Raw genomic sequence first — 24,828 nt, forward strand, 5'->3', positions numbered from 1 at the left:
ACACAGGTCCGGACGTCGAAGTACGATGCGAACAAGCGTGAAATCTCCGTCCGAATCGTTTCCGGGTCCAAACCGCTCCATCCGACTCAGTCGCAAGCAAACCGTGGCGCGCAAGGGAGATGTTTCATGACCGAGCTAGTACGATGCTCAATTCGGACGGCCTGACCGAGTAGGAGCCTCCGGCTCGAAGAAGCTCCCGGAGATGGACTTTGGAGGTCCGCATCGGACCCCCTATTACGCGCAGCCTTACGAATCGGACACAGGGGGAGACCCATGGGTCTCCCCAACACAGGCATGTACGGTGTGGATGGCACCGACGCGTACCCACTGTAGGGGGCGCACTTGTCCGCAATGTACACATTCAGTCAATGGGAGCCCATGTACGCACCGTACGATCGGCTCCCTTTACCTTCTATGGGAGTCTGACCGAACCGAGTCTGACAGCATATGGCCGCATTGTACTCGCTTGGTCGGACTGAAGGAGTCCGGATCGGTCAGAAAACACTCCGGATCCGGCTCGGTCGGACTGATTTCCGACCCAGATTGGAATCGGCCCCATAGTGGAGACAGATAAGTCTGCACTGAAGTGTAAAGCAACTCTTAGAAAGGGTGAAGAAAAAAGTCTGAATATAGACCTGGGTGCAAGAGTAAATTTATTTGTGAATAAATCTGCATGTTTAAATATACCTTTGTCCGACAGGGTAGGTGCAATGACCTTTAATAGGCTTAATGGTCCGTCCAGAATTGATTACATCTTACTGGACGTCAGATTGTGGAATGACCTAATTGATATGGAGGTGGTGTCTACTCAGGATAGTGATCATAATCCTCTGTGCAGTAAGTTCAGGTGGGGTAACCCCAAAGGTAGGGGGATGAGTGCCCCCCTGAAGTTAACTAAAGAGATTATCCCATATAACAGTAACCGTAGGCTGAAATGGGACAAGGCCCAACTGAAGGAGGATCATTTGGGGACTATAAAATCTCTTGTGGTGGATCTGTATTTGGATCTGGAGGCATGGGACCAGGGGAATGGGAGTGCCCCGGATCCATCCATTACCCTTGATACAGCCTACAAAGCCACAATAGAGCATGTGAGCCACTATTTTCTCTCTAAAGGGAAAAGCCACAGAGTAAACAATACACCTCCCATTTCTAGTAACCCTTGGTACTCGGTCCAGTGCAAGGGAAAAAGGAAAGACCTGACAGCTGCCCTACTTAAAAAAGATCCATCACTAGTTAGAGCGGCTAGGAAGGATTACTTAAGAGTATTGGCTCTGGCCAAACGAGAGTGGGAGGAACAACATTGGCAGGACCTAAAATATGCAGTGAGCACCAGGAACTCGATGTTATTCTGGGACCTTATTAATAGAGCTAGACAGTGGGAGTACCCAGCCATTAGCCGCCCATATAACAAGCCAGCAATGGTTTGACCATTTCTCGGCTTTATATGGCGGAATTGAAGTTACCATCTGTCCCACGGTAGAAAGCGGTGGGGGCGGGGAATCTACAGGGGAGGCCGAGTACCCATTCTCGGCCTCGGAAGTAGTGGTGGCTATTAGACACTTGACCCCAAAGAAGGCGGCCGGTCCGGATGGGATCCCAGGGGACCTTTTGATTGAGGAACCTATGGCCTGGGCCAATTTAATTGCCACTATAATGAATTTGATTGCCAGGGGGCACCCTGTGCCAGATTCCTGGAAGGGGGCAGAGGTGGTCACTGTGTATAAGAAGGGGGCTAGAGAGGATCCTGCAAATTACAGACCTATCAGTTTGATAGATGTAATCCAGAAAGTGGTTGGCAGGGTCATCATCTCAATCGTTTTTTTGTTATCTATTGGAAGACAGTTACCATCAAAAAGGGCAGACTTTATATGGCCTTCATAGATCTCAAGACGGCTTTTGACCTGGTCCCTCGAGTAAAATTGTGGGAGACACTAGAGAGGATGGGCTTCCCCGGTTCACTCTTGAGCCTAATTGCAAGGCTCCACGAGGGGAATTATGCGAGGATCAGATGGGGTTCCCAAGGACAGTTGACAGACAGGGTGCCCGTGAGGAGGGGAGTCCGCCAGGGATGTGTTATGGCTCCGACCCTCTTCTCCTTGTTTGTGAATGGAGTGGTGGACCATCTGAGAGGGGAAGAGACGGATGCACCATCCCTGGCGGGGGAAAGAATCCCCACTCTACTCTTCGCGGATGATACCATACTGATCTCTAAATCCCCGGTGGGACTGCAAAAGCTCTTGCATCGATTTAGCACCTTTTGTATAGACAGAGGCCTAACTATCAATACCTCGAAAACTAAGGTGATGGCTCTTTCACCCTCCAAAAGATTTAAAAACAATTTTATGCTCAATGGGGCCCCCCTGGAGATGGTTGATTCATTCGACTATTTAGGGGTGCGGATAAACAGTCGGATGAATTGGAAGGACCACTTGGCCAAAATGTTACTTGACCATAAAAGAGTAACAGGGGTGACCTTGAGGGAGCATCGGGAGTCAATAAGTAAACCTGTGACACCGGTCATGGCTATTTATGAGGGCCAGATACTCCCGGTGGCATCATATGGCTCCGAGCTATGGGGGTTCGAAAATGTTTCTGAGCTAACTCTAGCGGAAAATAAGTTTTTGAGGGATGTGGTGGCTCTCCCCGTTTCTACTCCGTTGATCCCTCTGCGGCTAGATTTGGGCAGACGAGCCCTAAAGGATCTAGTGCGGCTGCGCCCACTACTCTTGTGGGTTCGGCTGAGAAGGACCAAGGAGCTTGCCAAATATGCTGCAGGGTTGGATGAACTAATACTGCTCGATACTGGTAATAAGAATGGGTGGCTGAGCAACGTGAGGCGCCTCGTTATCCAAGTGGGTTTGAGCGATGTGTGGGAGACCCAAATGCCGCCGCCCAAACCAGTGATTAAGAAGTTATACTGGGATTGGGTGCAGGTTGAGGCAACACACAGTGGGGCTGGGGGTTTACTCACTGAACGGTTTCTAGAGTTCAAGTGGGCTAGAAAGATGGAACCCTTCCTTGACCTCATAACCAAGCCGCTAGACAGAGCCCTTTATTTAAAACTATGGTACGGGACCCTCCCAGTGCATGAGTTCACCGCGGGGTGGTCTAATTCTGGTGGCCCATCGCGACCCTGCCCTGGGGCGCGGCTCCTAAGGAGTCTGTGGCCCATCTACTCTTTGCCTGCCCCGATTACAAAGTGGCACGGAAGATCTGGCTGAAACCAGTATGTAGGGGGTTGGGGTTGAGGTGCCATAGACTGGCCTTACGAGTACTCTCTACGGACCCAACATCTTCTGCCATGGTATGTGGGGTGGCTAAATATCTGAGCAGTGCATGGCTGACGCGTTCGAGGAGATTGAAGTTGCATTCCATGTTACCAAATGATCAGACTGGATGTAATTGAAGGTATTAACCATTATGAAATAATGTACTGATGAGAATGTTTGACGGGGTCCATAATAACCATAATTGTACTGTATATTGTGTAGGTTTTTAAATCATGGTTTTCTACTGCTGATAGTTTTATTACTGTTTTATTGTGTAAAATGTACTCTTTTATTGTGTAAAATGTACTCTTTTATGGTGAGCAATTTTACCGGATAAAGATATACAACAACAACAACAACATATACCTTTGTGAATAGGGTCCTTCATTGTACCTCCTAGCTCAAGACCAGCAGAAAACATTAACTCTTGAGTTGATTCAGAGAGTAGAGATAACCGTACCACCTTGACACCGTCTGCCACTGCACACTATCCGCCAGACTCCATGATGCCGGCATTCAGGGAACCACCCTTGACTGGATCGGCTCCTTCCTCACCAGTTGAACCCAAGGAATCGGACTCCTGCCCTTACACTACGAACCCACAGAGATCAGCTGTAGAGTACCCCAAGTATCCTTACTCAGCCCCACACTCTTTAACATCTACATGGTCCCTCTCAACACCATCATTAGGAAACACGGGCTCAGCATAGTATCTTACTCCGATGACACCCAGCTCATCCTTTCCCTCACCAATGAACCCGACACCACCAGACACAGCTTCCAGGAAGGAATGAATGATGTCACCGCCTGGATGAGCAAGAGCTGCCTAAAGCTCAACTCAAAGAAAACGTAAGTCCTTGTCCTCCGCTCCTCCCCCTCCGCATGGGAGAACACCTGGTGGTCCACCACCCTCAGCAACCCTCCCACACCCACAGACCCCACTCGCAACCTCAGCATCATACTGGACTCTTCCCTTACCATGAATTGACAGATTAGCACTGTTTCTTCTGTGTGCTTCAACACCCTCCATATCCACCAAAAGATCATCACCCACGCACTCATAACCAACAGACTGGACTACGGGAATGCCCTCTGTGCCAGAATAAAAAAATCTCTACTCCTCAAACTCCAGACCATCCAGAAGGCCGCAGCAAGACTTGTCATCGGCATCCCAAGACATCACCACATCACCCAGCACCTATGAGAACTGGCTCCCCGCCGAAAAGAGAGTGACCTTCAAGCTCCTCACTCACACCTACAGATCCCTCCACAAGATCGGACCCCAATACCTCAATGAAAGAATCTCCCTCTATGCACCCAAGAGAAGCCTGCTTTCCGCCGATCTTGCCCTTGGCCGAAATCCCTCACATCGCAGAGCCAGAGCGGGGGGTGCATTCCTTCTCCTACCTCGCAGCCAAGAACTGGCACAAACACCCCATCAGCATCAGATGAACCCACACACTGCACATGTTCAGAAAGAGCCTCCAGACCTGGCTCTTCGGATGAGACAGAGCTGGGGGATCCCTCCTTTCCCCCACAGTGCCTTGAGACCCTCACGGGTAAGTGGTGCACTTCTTTAATCCCTGATTTGTTGATTGATTAAGGGGCATATTTACAATAGAAGTGGCAGAGCGCTTCACTAGCCTTATTGGCTTAACGCTGCGTTCCACCACTTCTGAAATGCAGGGGCTGCACCATATTTACAAAAATATGGGGCAGTCCTTCATTTCCCCTGTGCTGGGGCTAATATTAGCTGCCTAGCACCAACACAGGCACTCTTGCACCACAGTGCAAGAGTGACTGCATTGCAGGGGAAGCTTGTTCATGTGCAGGAAGGTGTCATTTCCTGCACATGAACAATCTTTAAATGGCATTTTGTAACTTCTAGTGTGCTGCTTAATGCAGCACACATAGAAGTTATAAAACGTCATTTTTAATGATTGTTTATGTGCAGGAAGCCACACCTTCCAGCACATAAACCATCAATGGTGTTTTTCTGTTTCTACATCACAGCACACATGGAAACAGCAAAACCTAGGAGAAATGAAACATTTCTCCTCATTGCCCCACTGTATGACCAGGTTTTCCCTGGTCTTCTTTTTGGTGCTGCCCCATATTTACCCCACACTTGTAAGTATGGGCAATGTCAAATTCAATGGGTGCAGCTGCGGAACGCCCACCGCAACACTCATTACCCTCTCCTTTCATACTAAGTATAGTGTGAAAGGGTGCCTTATTTACAAGGCAGTGTTAAGCCACTTTAAGTGCTGCATTGTAAATAAGGCGAAGCCCCTTTCGCCACCACAACATTGTGAAAAGTGATGTGGTGGTGGCGATAGGGGCTTGTAAATATGCCCCCTAGAGTTATACTGCAAGGACATAGATAGGAATTAATCAAAAGTATTGGAATACAAAAGACGAGCCTCTGACTATGGATATCTCCTCTTTGAATGCACAGTTTCCATAAGGTAATATATAGAAATTAAAAAAAATACTGACTTAAAAAAAATCCACTATTTTTCTGTTAAATATTTTCTGAAAATAATGTTGTGTATATATGTAAAACAATATAACACAAGAAAACATGCTACAATAATATTACCTATATTTTTAATTCATTATTTCATGAATTTATATATTAAACTAAATACCTTTTTGCTGAAATATAAATTAAATAATACATGTATGTTTAACTATTACAAGAATGTAATTAAGCATGAATTCCTACAGAGAAGAAGGTGGGGAAATAAAATAAAACAACACCAGAAACAATATGAAATTAAATTATTTAAAATTGTTAAAATTGTAAATAAACGAAATATGATTTAATGGTACAAAATCTATCAAAAGAGTGCACATCTGTATTTTTATGTATTTTTAATTCTAAACAATAATTATAAATGCATAATAAAAGGTGTTACTTCTTACTTCTTTAGGTAGGAATTTTATATATATATATATATATATATATATATATATTTTTAAAGACCTTTATTTGCATTTTTGAAAATACACAGTTTGAGGCCTACAACCCGGGGGCCGGCCATTTTAATATTCAACATCTGTTCATCGTGCGTATTAATACATCGCCCTTCAGCCGACATCCCTGGGGTCTGGCGGTGCAGTAAAGTTACGTGTATACGACACAGGCATTTCGTGAACTAGGCAAGATATAGGTCTAGGGTTTTTCTAACTTTTGAAACTTAAAACAACCTGTATTTACTGTATTACATGATGTATACACACAGGGTCCTCCTCCCCGACAGTCAGTATAGTAAAATAGCTCTGGACAGTTCCTTCTATTATCCATTGTTAGACATCAGTATGCGCGCCACTGTTTTATCCCTATTTCTGATTCGGTTTCCCCCCAGCTGTGATTCATGTTGTACCCCTACCCTAACTTTCTTCGTCAGAGCTGGTGTCATCATCCTCTGGTAATGGTTCGCATATGTTACCCCTATATACATTCCAAGGTGCCCATACTTTATTCCATTTACGCAGCTGGCCCTGGTGACATAGACTGTACGTTCCGTAACCATAAGCATGTCCATGTTCTTGGACCATAATGTCAGGGTTGGCACTTCTGAAGTGCCCCATTTTTGTGCTATGTCCCTCTTTGCCACCATGATGCCCAGCGCGCTCCACAGTTGACCATATCTGGATAAGTCATTAGGTTCCCATATGTTGAAAATGCACTTGCGTGGTTCTGGTATTAGTGAAATTTCAAGCATTTGCGAGATAGTTCGCATTACCTGTCTCCAGTATTCGGCTATCAAGGAGCAGTCCCACAGGGTATGTAGCAGTGTTCCCTCTTCCCCACAGCCCCGCTGACAAAATGGATGTGGTGTTCTGTTCAGTTTGTGCAGCATACTTCGTGTGTAGCATATCCTATGTAGGATCTAGAGTTGTACTAGCCTAAATATTGCCGAGATTCCCACCTCTCTAGGGGACGCCAGCGCCTCATTCCATTCATTGTCGTCCATTTCCCCCACCTCTTCCGTCCATTTCTCTCTTAATTTCAGTGTGGGGGGTGGTAGGTTATTAAGTAATTTACGATTGGTGAGGGAAGTTGCTTTATGTTGCATAAAGTCCGTAAGTAGTCTGTCCTCTAACGGTGAGGATTCCGGGAGTTCGGTGTCTGGCGGTATGACCTGTAAGAGCGCGTGTCTGATCTGTACATAGCGGTAGTGTTCGTTCGGTCCTAGGTCGTACTGTTGCTGGAGTTGCGAGAACGGGAGCACCGCCCCCCTGTCCCACAGGTCACCCACTGTGGATATGCCGATACTGTCCCATTGTGCGAACCCTTTGCTAAGTCTTAGACATCCCAGTGCTTTAGTATCCCAGAGCGGGGTAAGCTTAGTGATCTTATTTGTCCACCCCAGTTTTGCCTGAGCTGCATGCCACAGAGTGACCGTATGTTTCGTGGGGCCAATCAAATTATTTGCCTTGCTTCTGTCATAGAGTGTCGTAAGTATGCCAGTTGTGCCCAAATGTGCTCTGTTGGCCAAATATGCTGGGTCTTCTTGGGGCGCGTGAAGCCATTGGTTTATAATTTTAAGCTGCGCCGCCCAGTGATACATTTGTAGGTTTGGTAGTGCAATCCCGCCGTCATACCAGCTCAGGTTGAGCTTGACATGCGCGATGCGCGCTGGGTGGTTATCCCACAGTAAATTAGAGACCAGTGCTGTGACTTGCTGGAAATATCTCTGCGATACCGGGTAGGGGGTGTTTTCAAGAGCATACAAAAAACGCAGGAGCGCCATCATTTTGTATAAAGCTGCTCTGCCAAGAAGGGTCAATGGCAGAGTCGCCCAATATTTCCATCCCTGCGTAGACGTTCCAGGGGGGGTTTCAAGTTTTTCTCAAAAAATGCCGCCGGGTCATCTGTGACATATATGCCCAGGTATTTAAAGAAACCCGAGGCATGCAGTAGAGGGCAATCCTCCACAAGGGAGGGGGCCGGTCCTTTCAAGGTGTAAATCACCGATCTTGACCAGTTTAATGTGTAGCCCGATGTTTTCCCATAGGCATCACAAATTTCAAGGAGCCCCGGTATACTCCGATCCGGGTCTGATAAGTAAACCAACATGTCGTCTGCATAGAGCGACACTCGATCTTCTCTCCCCTCTGTCCACTCGATGCCCTTCAATAATGGAGTTGTTCTAATTAATGTTGCTAATGGTTCCAGGACCAGGGCAAACAGTAGTGGTGACAAGGGGCAACCCTGTTGAGTGCCTCTCGCCAGTCGGAATGTGCGGGACAAGTGACCGTTAGCCGCAACCTGTGCTACGGGGTTGATGTATAGAAGGCGTACCCATGCAATAAATTATTCTATATATTTTTTAACATTTAATTATATTGTTATATTTGTAAATATTCAAAAAAATATTTAAATATTCTTTCCAATGGAGTTTTATTTTATTGAATGATCATTTGGATAGTGACCATTTTGTAAGTTGTATGAAGCAGAAAGGAATTCATATCCTTCAGGTCTATCACAGGTTGGATCTCCTCCGGCTGCTTTTGGATAAGAAAAAATGATGGAATAATAGCCGTTGCCATGCTTCTCTGAAGGTAGCTACAGAGTTTCTGCTTCCTTGAATAAGTCCTTCATCCCTTGTCAAAGGGATTCCCGTTAAAGGAGAAATTGAAGAATTGAAGTCCTGCTGAAGACGTCAAGCAGAAAGGTCTGAATTTTGTAAACATCCTGGGGCTCATTTATGAGCCCCTGCGTCACTTTTGCGCCACAGGTGCGTCACTTTTTTTGACGCACAAGTAGCGTAAAACATGCGCCATGTTGTGCCATATTTACGAAGTGACGCCTTCAGGTAGATGCGTCACTTCGTAAACCTCTGCACTACATTATACCTGTTCCAGGTATAATGTATGCAGGGTGGGCGTACCCCCGCAAGAAAAGATCGAAGGAGTGGCGCAGCGAAATCTATGAAATTTCGCTGCGCCATTTCTAGGACGCCAATGCATGAAAACCTTATGCCTACCTCATGGCAGGTGTAAGGGTGACACAGGCTTGCCCCATGTGAAAGAAACATTGCTGGAATTGTGTCAGGCTTCCAACATAAGTCCAGCAATGTGCCACTTTTTGCACTGACAGATACATCAGTTATACTGACGTATCTGTCCTTCCTTGAGACATGATGCATCATATTGTAAATATGACACATCATTGTTGTCACAAGGAGGGTGCACTGAGAAGTGGCGCATCGCTGCTTTCACGCAGCGATCCGCCACGTCACGTAAATGAGGCCCCCTGAATGGTTTGTAAGAACCTGGAAAATTTTGCTTTGCCAAGCTAGTAACATATTTTACAGATGACTTCCCACAGTCAGGATTGTGAGGTGGGGTTAGAGGTTAAGCTGTTGGAGGACAGAGGTTATTCTGAGATATGGGCCCACAGTTTCGACCCCTCCCTCAACGGGTCAGGCCCTGAATTCTGTTGCATGTGGAAAAGACCTTCTCAATCCGAATCTTCTTTCTCTAAAAGAAGGTCATTGAGGAGTCATCAATCTCCACTCCTCAGCTGACATCTCCATCATCTCTTCGAATTGTGATGTGAAGTGTTTCATATAATTCAATATGTGCATTGGAAGAGATTTCTGAGAGATTACCATCTTTCAATGGCACACGCAGAGGTGTCTTCTGGTCCAGCGAGTGTAGACATAGAAGTCATGTGAACGAAACAAAGTGAAAAATCTGAAAGTATATCCCATTCCTGTTCCAAGAAATTGACAAAGTAGTCCAACAAGTAGACCCATCACGTGTCTCCTGCTCCTAACAAAGGATAATTTTCATGGCCACACCAATTTAGAGGTCGACCTGATTGATTTGTGATTAAAGGAATACTCATTTCCAGAGTCATGAGAAAAGGCTTCAGATATTTGTATGTATTGCAAAGTTTCTTTAAAGGGATACTAAAGCAAACACACGCGGACATGTGCCAGTGTGATCAACAAGAAGGAAGCCCTCCTGTTCTTTGCTTTGATAAGCACTCTCCATCCATAAAATAAATCCATCGATGCGAGTAACTTAAATACAAATACTTCTGGTGAGTGATTTTCACAGAGAAGAGACAGAAAGTGCAGTTGCATTTCAGAGATTAACTTCAGGTGCACCAAAAGGAACAGGAATAGCTCACACATTGACAGCTTGCATCTGGTTGTGGCCTATAAAAGCGGGAAATACATAGCTCTTTGAGGCAAGGCCTGAAGGGGTAAACAACCTTTACAACGCAACTTTTACATCGCAGAGCCTTTACAACGCAACCATTACAACGCAAACTATTACAACGCATTGCTCTGGGGGGCGCTCTAGGATAGGGAATAGGTTAATTTACTATCCAACAACCTTCCCTAGTGTCCACGGGGACTGGAGTTGGAATAGTAAATTAAACTGTTCACTATCCAGCACCCCAAAGCACTATGCGTTGTAATGGACTGCGTTGTAATACTTGCGTTGTAAAGGCATACGATGTAAAAGTATGCGTTGTAATGTCATACATCCCTGAAGGGAGAGTGCCCTTCCACGTTCTGTCCACCCTGCACCTCTAACGAAACAAGGGCAAATATCTCTTATTAGGGAAAACATTAAAAACACTTTGAACAAGCAAGGGGACCCATGTGGCACGATGTACTTTTTCCCCTAGGCTCATCCTGTGCACTCTTAGGGTGGCCTGGGTTACTATTATGTATCAACAACATTATAGTTTATTAAAATCAAGCACAGGAGAATGTTTTGTACAACACACATCCTCAAGTCACGCACCTTGAGCCCCTCCTATATGTAATGATGAAGAAATTGAAGGGAAAGTGAAATAAAACAATTGTCTAGGATCACTCAATTTGATAAAGTGGGGATGCAGGTATTATTCCTAGGTTTTCTGGTTTCACATTGTGCATTTCGCCAACTAGATGTATATACTTAACTTCCCCTATACCCACCTTACAGCCCCCTATTCCCCAGACCACCACCCTGCTGGCATCAATGCTGCCCTCAGCCACATCACAAACCAAACTTTGTGGCCCCTGGGAAAGTGTTTGTGAGTGTCAATGTACTAGAACAATGGCATTTACACCAAATGTTATTGACATTTTGCCGTGGCTGTTCTGTGCAAAAATGCCCCATCACTATTTCTGATCAGCAATGCAAGTAATCAGGTCCCTGGATGTTTCATTTCCAGTTCAGTTATGGATTTTACTACCATCACTCCAGCTGAAATCCAGTTGCAAGTTTTAACCAATTTTTCAATGAAGAGACAATTTCATAAAGCATTCTTGGACCACCCATCACGTTTCTTGTTCTGTGCATTATTTTCTAGAACTTCTACACTGGAATAGTGTTATGATTAAAGTGTGCATACTATTTACATAGGCATCTCTGTTATTTAAATCCATCTGTCCAGTTTCCCTCCACCATCCTTCTTTCAGAAAATAATGTACAGAGATGTCACCGGGCAAACTAATAAGACAGCGAAAAACTAAGAATGAACTACAAGTCGATATTTGTTGACTTTTTAGGTGCATTGGAGCAGTCGGCAACTTGCCTTCCCTGTCACTGAACCGCAAGCCATTTTTGGACAGTTGAAGTCTGGACGTCTGAGGGCATTAATTGATAGTTTTATTGGTGTCTAGGGACCATATGAAAGTGGCTCAAGCTGAGATGTTTTTATTAGGCGAAGTTGCCAAAGGTAAGCTTTGATTTGCCTTATATTTGCAGTTTAATGTGCCTATACACCAAATAGAGTTGTCTAAGGGGTAGACTGACAGCCTGCTGGGGATCTCTGTGGGCCAGTTAGGTATTTCTAACTTTATGACTTTTGGCATTCACAAAGGGCATTAAATGCCCATTGTGAATACTGAAAGTCATAAAGTTTGACTTTTGGTATTCACAAAGGGCATTTACGAGTAGTAAATGCCCTTTGTGAATATCAAAAGTCGAAGAAAAGTTCGACTTTTGTCTCACTTTATCTTTGTGAATTTGGCCCGGGGTTTCTGGTTGGCTAGGGTATACACCTAAGCCAGGCAGAAACCACCATTCTAGTTAGGGTAAGAAAGTAACGCATCTAGATAACCCATGCTCACCTGCTTGGTAGCTTGGCACAAGCAGTCAGACTTATCCCAGAGGCAATGTGCAAAGCTTTTGAGCAACACACACACATCAGTTATACAATAAGTACAATACATAAAAGGAGACTCTACGTGGGATTATATAAAAACATTGTTTATATTGTACATAACACATTGACCAAAACAACTTAATCATGAATTCTGTGCATCTTATGCAAATACAGAGGCAATGCTCATTTTCCTGACAATGCAAGAATTAGAATGATATACATTACATTCCCGGGGCCTGAAAATGCAGCAGTTTACTCCTGAAAAGACATGTATCATCAGATGAGGGTAAGTACTGTAAAGCAGATTAGATGACATGCATAATTCACCAACTATTGCCTGCAAAATATAGATCACCAAATATCACCGGTAGTACATCAATCATGAATATCACCATAAAAACATCAGCAATAATAAGCCCATATAGACGCAGGAAGCCCTTCACTTTTATTAGCGGGGCTACGGTAATCTTCACAAGCATGGTTGGCAGATGATTGTTTGCTGGTGTAAAGTGTGTGTGCATGAGCATCTGCATTCCTACTACAAGTGATGTGATAATTTCATGTGAAGGCTCACTGAGGCACATTAGGAGTTACACCTGGAAAACCAAACCGGTGCCTCTAGATCCCCCACATGGTAACTACTGTAAATTTTGTTCGGAAGATATTGATTGGGTGCTAATACCTACGAAATTTCTAAAAGTCTCTACCCACAGAATTTACACATACATGTACTTGCAAAACCTTTGTTACAAAAAGATTTTCCTGTCGATATGCTCTTCTCAAATCTTCCACATTCTGCAAATGTGCTACGAGCAATCGCCAGAACAAATAAAGAAAAAAAAGGAACTATGAAAATGTATCTAAAACTGGATTTATAAACATAGTTTTTTTTTCCTATTGAGATCATAAATATTGTTTGGTGTATACATAAAAGGATAAAAAACCATTATTATGTGTTCCATTTCCATATATGTGTCTGTTCTTCCTCTAATATAGCCACCATTTTGGAAAATTGGTGAAAGGTTCCTTTTGAGGAGTTATTTTCTGTCACTATAAGACTACTTAACCGTAAAATCTATGTTTTGACACCAAAATGAAGTATATAGGTCTCATGGTTCTCGAAATATTACATCATCACTGCAACACATCAGCCCCTTTTAAGTCCATGAAAATACGCCTGGATTAGCGATGTCTACCCAAGCTAAATTACTTCTCTAATGATCTAAAAACAAAAAATCAAAACGGAAAATGTCTGGGCAACAATTTTTTTCTGGCGGTATATCGGGGGGGGTGGGATTAAGTGGTGGAAGAAGGCCACGTTATTGGTGGTGTACTCCTAAATAACAATTTAGGCACCTGAACTTATTTTTACAGCAGCTCAGCTGTACCTAAATTGAATGGAAAGTTGTGGGGCCAGCAGGGTTTGTCTGATAGATACGCAAGGGCCTCTGATGTTAAGATGACAATCTATGAGGACTATCGAGAGGTGACTGAGATACTGTTGTAGGTTTTTTTTAAATAACTTAGAAGCGACTGGCACTGTTTAAGAAACTGCTGGAGGGCCTGAAGCAGGGCCATTACAAAAGGAAGGGTCCAGGTCTGTGATGAATTTCCAGATTCAGAGTGGCAGCAAGATGTTAAAAATATAAATTGTGATTTCTCCAGACTTGGGTCTGTGCTAACAAAGATAGTCTATAAAATATCAAATGTTGTTTAAAATATATCTATTATCCCGTTTCTTCTGAAGTCTAGGCTCTTTCAGTTTCATTTTCATCCACAGAGAGGTTTGTGTTTTTCTATCATGCACAAAATTCCCTACGTTTGTCAATATATTATTCTGTATTTCTTTAGTAAGTGACTAATTAAGAGAGTACATTTTTAAATAGGTTTAATTTAGATTTGATTTTTTTCTAGCATTTTAAAATATCACCAAGACACCCCTCTAATTCTGATTTTCATATACTGATTTCCGGTCATTTCTTTTTTACTAGCTTTTCTGGTGCTTAGTTTAATATGGTGCTTCATACAAGCAGGCTGGAGAGGACTTGTCGTGGAGTGCACACTGAAGGACTAAGTTTCTCCTCTCTAATGAAAAGAATAGTAATACCGCACCTCTGCCCAGTCTTATGAAGACCTTCTAAAACAGAAACTAAGGACTGGACAAAGAGTCCCATATGACTAAAAAAAGAAGAAAAAAACTTCAAAAGTTGGAGGGAAAGTGTCCCATTTGATTTAATTTGACTTCATGAAAGGATCTTATAAAACAACCTTTCAGTCCTGAATAAAGCCATCGACCAATAGGGTGCAAAGTTGGCTGTAATGTGTTGACATGGTTCTTCCAGCGATAGATGTGAGAGACACCTAATACCCCTCTTTTCACATCTCACATTTTTAATCATATCACTGCCTTTGATCATCTCAATAAATGTGTCCTTTCTAAAGGTAGCGTTATTTTTAAACTTTTTTTCCTCACACGGTGGCATAACGATCAGTGGCTAAGTACACCAACGAGAGACATGCCTTTGTCGAAACAACACTGTTGACGGTCTCACAACAATTTGAGTGCCCCCCTTCGTCTCAACACAACTCTTCCGCTCGTTTTGATTTTAAATGTTCATTTAAGGGACGTTGAGTGGAAATGTAACTTCTCCAGCCCTCTTTTGATTATTGAGGCATCATACATGCCTACATTTCAAATTTAGGTGGAATCTTCCCATTCGTTATGCTCAAAATAAGTTAATTTAGCTTATCACACCTATAATATCCTTTTGTCCAATGAAATTACTGGGGAACCTTATTTACCTCCTTTTCATTCTCTACATATCCGTTTTCACTATTCCCAAATTATAAAATATGTGAAAACTTTACTTATATGTTGGAGATCCGATCTGCTTTGATTTGGGGCCAGCATCTGTGGCTCTAGTCCAAAAACATGTACTCAAGCAAACTGAATATTGGGCACAGTCCACTATCAAGTGGTGATATTCCAGGTGGGACACAATCGGCCTTTCCCGGCGAATTTTTAGCATAAAGCACTTTGCACTCCCGGATTTGTTAGACCGTGCTTACAATGTTAAGCGTGAAATGAAAAGTACCGGACTGCACATGCGGCTGTCTAGAAAGCCGAGACTGGGAGACTAACTACCAGCACTTGGCATGTCTTTACAGGATCTTCCTTGCAGACGTCCCCAACACATGAATACATATCCATTTGTTTTTTGTTTGCTGTTGTTTGCCGTGCTGGAGGGATCTCTTCTGTTACCTGACTCTTTTCTGTGCAATTCTAATTATTCGTGTACAGTTTTGATTGGCCAGTTAAGGTTTTATAATGGGGTACATATGCAGTGGCTGCATCACTTTGTGGGAGAAAGAGAGCCAGACTGATGATTGCGCATTGCATCTCTCATGTCTCTATGGTGTTGTGTGCTGCAGCTGGTAGTTTGAGTACTGTTTTATTATTTCATTTCAATGAGAAAGCCGTAACGCTACCTAATGCCACCTCATTTAAATGTGCATTAATTTTATTTCAATATTCATATCCAACAGATTATAAAAGCATAAGGCAGTAACATAAAAATAAGCTACCAGGCAGTTAAAGTTAAGTAAAGCAAGGGAATATTATATTAAGTGCAAGTTCAAGTCTGAGGCATCCTTATGTTTTAACACAGTTATTGCCTTATGGATCCCATTACGTAAAAACCAATTAGAAGAAAACAAATGAACATTCAATTTCCATACTGTATGTATAAGTGCGGCAGCATCAAAACATAATTATTTTGCCTTGAGCAGTGAGCATTCTTGTATAGCTGCTGTATGTTCTAATGAGCAATAGTTGAATATCTTCAAGGAGGTTTTCTCTTTTACTTGCATTCGTAGGCTGCCTATTGCTTGTTTTGATCACACTCCACATATTGATTGCTGGCCTATAAAATAACTAAGATTGGGAAGAAGTTGCCATGGCTGAGTGAACAATGTGCGCGTGCCTCTTTTAATGTAACTGAGAGGAGAGGCAGATTAGCGACACACGTCTGCTGTAGCCATATTTGAAAGTGAGGTATACAGACAGACTAGCAAAATATTCATTCTGGTTGGATTAGGAAAGGTGTTTTGGAAGATAAAGTGGAGCAGCCAAACATCAGCTGCAGTCAAAGAAGCAACATCAGTGAAGAGACTTTAGAACATCATGTGCTGCAAAACAGAGGTTTTGGCAAAAATTTGTAGGCCAAGGATATTTGAAAATGTTCACCTAACCATGTGAAACTAATAACAAGAAAACTGAATGCATTGCATTGAGACAGCCCAGGCAAGCATCGGATAATCCCAGTGTTAATACCATGTCTAGTACCATATGTAGAATGATTTTACTTTTGGCAAGAGCAAATGCTCAATTCTGAAGGTGACAAGAACACATATTGACAGCTTTTCAAAAAAAGAATATGGTGTGTTACTAATGAACTGCAAATATCGTTTGATTATTGTTGATGTGGAAGACTATTAAAAGTCTCGTAGCTGTCAGTTCATTTTATGAATGTTTTAAAATGCATATAATTACAGATTTAAATAACTATAAATATAATTTCTGTAGCCCAGTAAATAAAAACCCCACAAACCGTTTAAGTTGATAATGAACTATAGATCCCACTTTTTACTATGCCATAATGAATACTTTTTGTTTGGCTGCTTTTTTAAAACATATGATTTATATGATGGATAGCAAAAGTGACTAATAAAAATCCCTTCTGAAACTACATTCTATAGTACATTCTCATAAAATGCTGTAGGAGAAGTAGAGCCCTCATGTTCACGGAAATGTATGTTCTATTAGCCTGCAATTGGTAAAGATACATACCCTTCTTAATTAGTCATTATTACATTTCTACATTACATTACTGTTTGACAAATGTGAGGTGCTTACGCATGTGCCACTTGTCATTACATTTTAAGCAGCTCCTGATCATGCTGGCCAAGCACCAGAACATTTGATATCATTTCCCCCCAAAACCACAGTGGAAATGCTGGCTACACAAACAAAAACATTCTATCAAAGTGTGCTGGTGATAGATTTTAATTTTTAGGTTTTGGTGAATTTTAAGGTGTGGTGTTTTTGGCTCTCTCTCAGATTGGTGAGACGAAGGCACTATGTGCTTTTAAAATACCCCTCACACACTAAGAATCCCCTTAGTGTCATGCTTCATCATTGGGGTCTTCCCTTCCCTCTACGGGGCGGGGCGTGCTACGACCTACGAGTTGCCCGGGAGCACTGTTGTTGTGACGAAAGGCTATGCGTTGGTGCAGTGTAGGTGATATCAGTGAGGTGTAGGGACCTATTTATGTGGGTAAAAATATAAAAAATTCCCTGGCTAGTAGAAAAAATGATTTATTCGCTTCTCTGGCTGGGAATGTTAAAAAGGGGTTGTGTGGTAGAGCTGTTAGCTAGCTACCTAAATAGGTCCCTACACCTCACTGATATCACCTACACTGCACCAGCACATAGCCTTTCGTCACAACAACAGTGCTCCCGCGCAACTCGTAGGTCGTAGCACGCCCCGCCCCGTAGAGGGACGGGAAGACCCCATTGATGAAGCATGACACTAAGGGGATTCTTAGTGTGTGAGGGGTATTTTAAAAGCACATAGTGCCTTCGTCTCACCAATCTGAGAGAGAGCCAAAACACTACACCTTAAAATTCACCAAAACCTAAAAATTAAAATCTATCACCAGCACACTTTGATAGAATCTTTTTGTTTATTTGGATCTGTAAGGAGGGTGATTCTATCAATTCCTCTGTACTTCCTTTATTGTTTTGGAATGCTGGCTACACCCCTGACTCTGCATGCCTAGCAGTTAATGGAAGAGCACTATGATTGCTGTTCGCATGATGGTGCTGAGCTTATCTAAGACATCAGGGTTGTCTTTCATATAATGTCAACTTTTCTAGGTCAAACTAAAGTAATATCAGTGAGGAAAGTCATCTACAAGGGACTGTCAACACTATTTGGTCATTTTGACTCAAGCATGAAAGGTAAACAGTGGAAAATGCAATTTGTGCCAGTTTTGTTTACATTAGCACGGATTACAAGGTGGCCGCATGTTGGGCCCGATTCACAGAATGAATTTAAGACTAAATCCTAAACTTACTACTATTTGGTATTCACAGAATACACTTACTACTTTCGGGATTTACAGAGTGAACTTACTACTTTCGGGATTCACAGACTGAACTTACTACTTTCGGTATTCACAGAATAGATTTAAGACTACTAACTTTACTCCCGCACTCGGGCCGGAAATTCAGCCCCGGAGGCAGAGCTTACGGCTTGGGGGCGGAGCTTATGCCCCGAAGGCGGAGCTTCCGGCCTGGAGACGGAGCGTGCGGCTTGGAGGGGAGCTTCCGGCTCGGAGGTGGGTATTTAGCCTTGGCTGATATATCTACCTCTGGGCCGGAAGCTCCGCCTCCAAGCCACAAGCTCCGCCTCTGGGCCGGAGGCTCTGCCTCTGGGCATAAGCTCCGCCCCCAAGCCAGAAGCTCCGCCTCCGGGCCAGAATTTCCGGCCCGAGTGCGGACGTAAAGTTAGTAGTCTTAAATCTATTCTGTGAATACCGAAAGTAGTAAGTTCATTCTGTGAATCCCGAAAGTAGTAAGTTCACGCTGTGAATCCCGAAAGTAGTAAGTGCATTCTGTGAATACCAAATAGTAGTAAATTTAGGATTTAGTCTTAAGTTCATTCTGTGAATCGGGCCCTCTGTGTTCATTCATTGGCTTGGCTTGCAGTGACAATGAAGACCAAGTCCTAGAGGGTGCCAACTAGTCCTGTAAAGTTGTGGGCAAACATTAACAGTGAACGGGAAAATGGTTGAAATAACCTTTTTTGCATGCTATTCCCAATTCAGTCACACATGGGTGTGAAGCAGGTGCAAATACCACCTGCAGTCCAGCACAAACATTAGCGCTAGGGGAATTGTTAAGGCAAAACGACTTTACAATTACCGCATCATTGCCCTAATTTAAGGTTTATTTACATATTCGCACCTAACAGGGACGATCGGACATTTTACAGTACCTATATGAACAGCTGTAAATAGGCCGTACAAAGAAAATAATACAAGCCTAAAAAGGTCAAATGTTTCAACCAGAGCAAATCCATTCTATAACTGCCTCATTGTTATTTACCTGCAATTGATTCCCGTATCCAGGTGTGCCCACCCTAGTAACAACTTCAAATTATGTAAAGAAAGGGTTAAAGTATTTTTTCTCTCATAATATCTCACTTAAAGTAAAAATCTAACTCTGTTTTATTCTTCGATCTGTGCGATAGTGTAGAGTTCTCCATATACAGCGAGGAGAAAAATGCTATCTGCTTCGTTTGAAGTTGCATCGCAAACAGACTAAACAAACGGCATGGGAAATCGAAGAGGACCAAAACACATATATTCATGTCGTCGTGCAGGTAGTGGTTTTTCAGATGCCATTTGGCCACCAATTGCATTCAATCAAAAGTAATAAAAAGTGCTGTTTCAAACCCGAATAGATTTCAAACTGAAAACATAGTCATGTCTGAAAGTACCAATTAGTCCGGTGGTTTTCCTCAGGCGGACAAAACAATCTTGAATAAAAAAGGAAAAAACATTCTCCATGGTTTCTTTAATCTGCCAGATTGCAGATTTTCTTTGATCATGGGCATTCGGGTAGTACGCCCACGCTTCAACCATCAAAGCTAATAGCTGTTTTGCCTTTAGGTAGTTATGCAGTTTCTAGGACTCAAGCATTTTAGACTTGTGGGTGGAACGTGACTGTTTAAAACTTTGAAAAGTTCATTACCAGTGTTAATAAGTAAGTTATTGGTTTGGCTTGTGGAAATTTAAACACGCACTGATCTTCGAATGAGCTGATTATTTATCTCTTTGGTAATCCCTAAATATCGAGATAGGCGGCCCTGTATTGCCAACCAAGAGTTGCCTACATTGCCATACCTGGGTCTGAGAATGCCCATTACGAGGTAGAAGTAGGAAAGTGGACAAGGACTTATGGAGCTATGCATAAGCTCTTTCCCTATTATATGGTTGGGCTGGGTCTTACATTATTTTTTTCTTTTTAAATTAATGCTGAATTGAGTTAAAGATTCTTGCACCACCCGTAACAACTTAACCCCTTCTACACTCATGCCGAGCTCAGTTCGTCATGAGCGTAACCTGCGCTACGCGGATGACGAGCTGAGCTCGTCACGTAACGCGGGTTTTTGCGAATCGCAGTGCGCAGCGGGAAAACCGCTAGCGCGCATGCGGTTAAAAGTAGGTCTCAAGCATTGCGCTCTCCACTAGACAATAAGAACAGCATGATTTAAGTCACCTTCATCCTATGGTGGGGTGTGTGTGAAGGGATGCCCTGGGGTGTGATGGTCTGGCAAAATGCACCATTAGTCGAACTTGTAGACTGGGGACATACTGTCTGCTGTCAAAAATATCCATGATGCAGTGAAAGACAACAATTTGCAATAAGTATTGCAAATTACTATACCAGAGACCAGTTTAGTCCTACGTCCTTCCATGCTCTCTAACTAGGGATTCCACAGTGTTCCTTGTTGGCAGGATACAAAGATCCCATTCATTTATTTCAGAAATCATCGGTTACTTTGGAAGCTAAGGGATTCACCAATTTGGCAACTGAAAGCCCAAGACAGGAACAGTGGTGTTCTACTAGTGTGAAGTGACCTGACGACCATATCAACAACACCACAAAACACATAAGTAGTCGATAGCCAGATCTTTAGACACAGAGCACATACTGAGCAGCACACTGTCCTAACTGTCTGAACTGTACACTAGTCAGAGTTGGTACCTAAACATGTGAGAGTGAGCCTTAAGGTTGGTGCAGACTACTGACATAAGAAGGGGAACTTGACCAACACTGCCACTTACTAAATAACTGAGCCACGCCCTCCCAAGCACTTGTGACACATGGATATCAATTAGTTAATGTAACTGTGTACGATACTATTTGTTTTTGAAATTGTACAGCTAATGTATTTGTTTATTATAATTGGGAAAATGGGTTAAGCTAACAATTAATGTGTCACAACTTTGTATTAAAGAATATGATTTAAAAAAGTATTTTGATAATGCCACCTAAGAACGTTGGTAATTATTTTGGGAACAGGTCTATTGCTAAACACTGAGAGCCTCATTTACATAGAATTTGCGTAGGGCAGCGCCACAAGTCTTTTTGCTGCGCTGCCCTACGCCAGTTCGAAAGGACAGGAATGCACTTTATTTACGAGATACGGTGCATTACTGCCCTTTTAGCTGGCGTACAAATTGCAGCTGAGCGCCAACTCAGGCACCCTTGCACCATGTCGCAAGGGTGCCTACTACATGGTCAGCATGATTGTTTCTGTGCCAGAAGGGACACCTTTGTGCACAAAAACAATCCATGGAGGCTTTTTTCTCGTTCTATATGTGCTGCAGAATGCAGCACACATGGAAAAAGAAAAAACACAAGTAGGAATGAAAACATATCTCCTCGTTAAGACTGCTCTGGGAATGCATACGTTTTTAGCGCTGCCCCAGGTTTACCTGATTTTGTAAATCTGGGGGAGCATCAAAATCTATGGGAGTTGCATGGGAACACCCACCACAACGCCCAAGGTTTGCCTCCCTGGCACAGTATAGGGCAATACAGCAACTTGCTCTGTGTTGCCTTACACCATATCTACGAGCCCATGAAAAGCCATGCACACTACACCTCAGTGTGATAGAGCTGAAAGTTTCAGATGATATTAACCTTACACAGATGTTAAAATGTACCTTCACAATAAGCTAGAGAATGCGTAAAAACAGCAAACCAAAGGAAAATTTGTATTTTTTAAATGTGTAAAACAAACGTGCTGCTTATTGTTGGGCAGAAAGCTACCATTTTCATCATAGTTACATGGGTAGGCCTCATTCTTTTCTCTCTCTCTCTCTCTCACTTTCTCATTCCCTTTAATTTAATAATCTCTTTTACAAGTGCTGATTTATTCTAGTATTTAACTGTAGTTGGTGGCGTCAGGAAATGTGCTGTTTCAAGAAAATGTATTTCTTTCTTTCTTCACACCATATGATTTCATCGTATTAAATCAAGTCACCTGCTATGTGCTGTAGTGGAGAAGTGTGGCTCACTGGTTAGAAGCGGCAGACCCTGAAGCAGAGGTCGGCCCGGGACCAGGGTTCAATTCCCGACGCGGCAGGGTCTTGGGCAATGTACGCGGACTTGATAATTCTCGCCTAGGTTCCTACGCTAACCATGGGTCCCACTCTGCAACTCTGGGCAATAGCTTGCTTAATCTCCACAACGGCCCTATCAGTGCCGGGGATTCCTGGTTTCACCTTGGGGGTGCCCAGGAGGGACCATCTCACAGGGAAAGCCAGGACGGGTTCCTCAGCGGTATACAGCGCCAGGACACCCCGAGATGGGGTAACAGTGCGCTTTACAAGTATACATACAAATGTTTAGTAGAATTAAGGCTCGTTGAAGAATATGTTTCTCATGAATTAACCTACATTTGGAATAGAAAATGTTTCATTTATTATACTAGTCCATTGAACAATGGGACTTTGAACAACTAACACCATAGGCCTACTGAGGTTTCTCACAATAACCTTTTTCAAATGTATTTACTGTGTAAAGCATTAGCCGTCTCCAAAGAACTTCATGTCAACTCGCATGCTTCCATGGGAACTGGGAGGAGAGGTGATGGACCATTAGAAGATCCTTCCTCATTGGCTTGAAATGACTTAAACACCTGTTTTTACGACATATGTTTTGTGCTTTCTATATAGTATGTTTTCCTAGCTAGAGAATCAATGGATTCTATGCACACCTACTCTGCATGCCCCTTAGCACTTTGTTGTGCTTGCTTGAATTACTGTGAGCTACTGCTAACTGTGATTGTTCCTTGTTTCCTTACCGTTTGTGAGGAGAATTTATTCTTTATAGTAAATTATAACTACTACTGTGATTAATTTCCTTTTAACTTGGATGAAGGGTTGCCACTGCAACTGTCAGAGAATTTAGACGAGTTCACAGAATTGCTCTTAACGAGGAGTTTTCTCTCTTGTTACTATTAGCTTGATGCTCCGAACCCTTGCTCTTTTTCAAAATGATCTCTGTATGGGTTTCATGCAAGGTGAGATTATGTTTTTTAGAATAAGATAGGGACTATTTCCTTTATGAAACATGCTCTTATTTTCTATGCTGCCTCTAACCAAATGTTTCTCGATATTTCTGTAACTGGATATATCTGACTAATCTGAATTAAAACAAAAACTATTGCAAAATGAGAAATAAAACTTATAAAACTTGGTAAACCTCTCATCATTGACTGAACACTATAATGCTTTAAGTTGATGGACTTTGGTTTGTGCTCCATTCTAACACAGTGGCAAAGATCTGTTGACTGAGTGCAGGAGTTGGTGCAGAGTTGGCGATCTCTGTCGTAAGTTAAGGGTTGAACTGTTTATAACTTTCCGCGCTATTAGGAGCGTCACAAAAGTGACGCTCTGGTGGGGCAAATGTGTTGTAAAGGAGCCCCTGAGATTGGTAAGCACCAACCCCCAGATTCATCAAAGTCCCGTTTTGCGAGTCTTTAATAGCGATTTTTAGGAATCGCTATTAAAGACTCGCAAAACGGAATGCATGTAGAAATCGCAATATTTTTTGCGATTTCTACTGCTTCCTTATTTGCGAATCGGTAATTGCTAATCGCAAATAAGGAATGGCTTTCCCATTCATTCCTATGGACCTAAAGGCCCATAGGAATGAATGGGGAGTCATTCCTTATTTGCGATTAGCAGTTAGCGAATCGCAAATAAGGAAGCGACTTCAAGGGTGCCAGGGTGTCCAAAGGACACCCTGTAGCACCCCTGAAATGGTAAGGTACACTGGTGTTGCGCACACACATGTCCAAAGGACATGTGTGTGTGTGTAACATACAACTTAGAAAAATGCACTGAAGTGCATTTTTCTAAGTTTTCGCTAATTACCACGTAGTTAGACTTCGCGGTAAATAGCGGCCCCAGATTGCGAATTCGCAATTTTAAAATGGTTCATGAATTGCATTTAAGGAATCTCAAATTGAGATTCCTTAAATGCAATTATTCGCAATTTAGCGATTTCTACAATTGCGATTTTTGCATTTGGGATGATGAATCCCAAATGCAAAAATAGCGCTTGCAAAGGGCCAGATTCTCAGAATCTGGCCCTTTGCGAGCCGATTTCGGCTTGATAAATCTGGCTGCAAGTTCCTGACACTCTAATTGTGAAGAAGAAGCACTGATTTGCCCAGAGGCTACCCTTAAGCAGCAGTTGAGGGTTAATTAATTATAAGTTAGCACTGTGAGTTGATGCGTCTGCTGCACACAGTGTACGGTGATAGAGAGTAGCAATGTCAG

The sequence above is a fragment of the Lissotriton helveticus genome, chromosome 5_1 (genome assembly GCF_964261635.1).
Source record: "Lissotriton helveticus chromosome 5_1, aLisHel1.1, whole genome shotgun sequence".
Taxonomy (NCBI): domain Eukaryota; kingdom Metazoa; phylum Chordata; class Amphibia; order Caudata; family Salamandridae; genus Lissotriton; species Lissotriton helveticus.